We start from the raw sequence: 2,965 nt of genomic DNA on the forward strand, positions 1-2,965 counted from the left end.
CCGGGGTCATCGTTTTTCTGGCCTGAAACCCATTTTTCCAGGATCGCACAAATCCTCTCCAATCAAGTTTCTTGATGCTCCAGGGTTTCCTTGGGTGACAAGCAATGCTCCTCCTACACCAAACTGTGCCTAGGGAAAATATTTTTTTTCCACTATAATTTTTCATGACCCCGGGGTCATCGTTTTTCTGGCCTGAAACCCATTTTTCCAGGATCGCAGAAATCCTCTCCCAATCAAGTTTTTTCATGCTCCAGGGTTTCCTTGGGTAGCAAGCAATGCTCCTGCTACACCAAAATGTTTCATCGCAAAATATTTTTTTTCCACCAAAATTTTTGATGACCCCGGGGTCATCGTTTTTCTGGCCTGAAACCCATTTTTCCAGGATCGCAGAAATCCTCTCCCAATCCAGTTTCTTGATGCTCCAGAGTTTCCTTGGGTGACAAGCAATGCTCCTCCTACACCAAACTGTGCCTAGGGAAAATATTTTTTTTCCACCTAAAATTTTTGATGACCCCGGGGTCATCGTTTTTCTGGCCTGAAACCCATTTTTCAAGGATTGCACAAATCCTCTCCCCATCAAGTTTCTTGATGCTCCAGGGTTTCCTTATGTGACAAGCAATGCTCCTGCTACACCAAAATGTTTCATCGCAAAATATTTTTTTTCCACCAAAAATTTGATGACCCCGGGGTCTTCGTTTTTCTGGCCTGAAGCACATTTTTCTAGGATCGCACAAATCCTCACCCAATCAAGTTTCTTGATGCTCCAGGGTTTCCTTAGTGACAAGCAATGCTCCTGCTACACCAAAAAGTTTCATCGCAAAATATTTTTTTTCCACCAAAATTTTGATGACCCCCGGGGTCATCATTTTTCTGGCCTGAACCCTTTTTCCAGGATCGCAGAAATCCAATCCCAATCAAATTTCTTGATGCTCCAGGGTTTCCTTGGGTGACAAGCAATGCTCCTACTACACCAAACTGTTCCTAAGGAAAATATTTTTTTCCATCAAAATTTTTGATGACCCCGGGGTCATCGTTTTTCTTGGCCTGAAAGCCATTTTTCCAGGATCGAACAAATCCTCTCCAATCAAGTTTCTTGATGCTCCAGAGTTTACTTGGGTGAGAAGCAATGCTCCTGCTACAGCAAACTGTGGGTAGGGAAAATATTTTTTTTCCACCTAAAATTTTTGATGACCCCGGGGTCATCGTTTTTCTGGCCTGAAACCCATATTTCAAGGATCGAACAATCCTCTCCCAATCAAATTTTTTGATGCTCCAGCGTTTCCTTGGTTGAAAAGCAAAGCTCCTGCTACACCAAACTGTGCCTTGGGAAAAAAAATTTCACCAAAATTTTGATGATCCCGGCGTTCCAAGTGCCAAGTTCCAAGTTCCAAGTCCCATATCCGAAGTCCCATCCCCATTTCTCCAGTATCACACTCAACCACACTTAATCAAATCTGTTGATGCTCCAGAGTTTCTTTGTATGACCAGCACTGCTCCTGCATGTGCAAACTGTGCCTAGGGAAAATATTTTTTTTTCCACCAACATTTTTGATGACCCCGGGGTCATCGTTTTTCTGGCCTGAAACCCATTTTTCCAGGATCGCACAAATCCTCTCCCAGTCAAGTTTCTTGTTGCTACATGGATTCTTTAGTTGACAAGCAATGCTCCTGCTACACCAAACTGTGCCTAGGGAAAATATTCTTTTTTCCACCAAAATTTTTGATGACCCCGGGGTCATCGTTTTTCTGGCCTGAAGCCCATTTTTCCAGGATCGAACTAATCCACTCCCAATCAACTTTCTTATTGCTCCAGGATTTCCATGGGTGACAAGCAATGCTCCTGCTACACAAAACTGTGCCTATGGAAAATATTTTTTTTCCACCATAATTTTTGATGACCCCGGGGTCATCGTTTTTCTGGCCAGAAACCCATTTTTCAGGATCGCAGAAATCCTCTCCCAATCAAGTTTTTCATGCTCCAGAGTTTCCTTGGGTGACAAGCAATGCTCCTCCTACACCAAACTGTGCCTAGGGAAAATATTTTTTTTCCACCTAAAATTTTTGATGACCCCGGGGTCATCGTTTTTCTGGCCTGAAACCCATTTTTCAAGGATTGCACAAATCCTCTCCAAATCAAGTTTCTTGATGCTCCAGGGTTTCCTTATGTGACAAGCAATGCTCCTGCTACACCAAAATGTTTTCAATGGCAAAATATTTTTTTTCCACCTAAAATTTTGATGACCCCGGAGTCATCGATTTTCTGTCCTGAAACCCATTTTTCCAGGATCGCACAAATCCTCTCCCAATCAAGTTTCTTGATGCTCCAGAGTTTCCTTTGGTGACAAGCAATGCTCCTCCTACACCAAACTGTGCCTAGGGAAAATATTTTTTTTCCACCTAAAATTTTTGATGACCCCGGGGTCATCGTTTTTCTGGCCTGAAACCCATTTTTCCAGGATCGCACAAATCCTCTCCCAATCAAGTTTTTTCATGCTCCAGGGTTTCCTTGGGTAGCAAGCAATGCTCCTGCTACACCAAAATGTTTCATCGCAAAATATTTTTTTTCCACCAAAATTTTTGATGACCCCGGGGTCATCGTTTTTCTGGCCTGAAACCCATTTTTCCAGGATCGCAGAAATCCTATCCCAATCAAGTTTCTTGATGCTCCAGAGTTTCCTTGGGTGACAAGCAATGCTCCTCCTACACCAAACTGTGCCTAGGGAAAATATTTTTTTTCCACCTAAAATTTTTGATGACCCCGGGGTCATCGTTTTTCTGGCCTGAAACCCATTTTTCCAGGATCGCACAAATCCTCTCCCAATCAAGTTTTTCATGCTCCAGGGTTTCTTGGGTAGCAAGCAATGCTCCTGCTACACCAAAATGTTTCATCGCAAAATATTTTTTTTCCACCAAAATTTTTGATGACCCCGGGGTCATCGTTTTTCTGGCCTGAAACCCATTTTTC

Source organism: Tiliqua scincoides, chromosome 13 (assembly GCF_035046505.1).
Source record: "Tiliqua scincoides isolate rTilSci1 chromosome 13, rTilSci1.hap2, whole genome shotgun sequence".
Classification (NCBI taxonomy): domain Eukaryota; kingdom Metazoa; phylum Chordata; class Lepidosauria; order Squamata; family Scincidae; genus Tiliqua; species Tiliqua scincoides.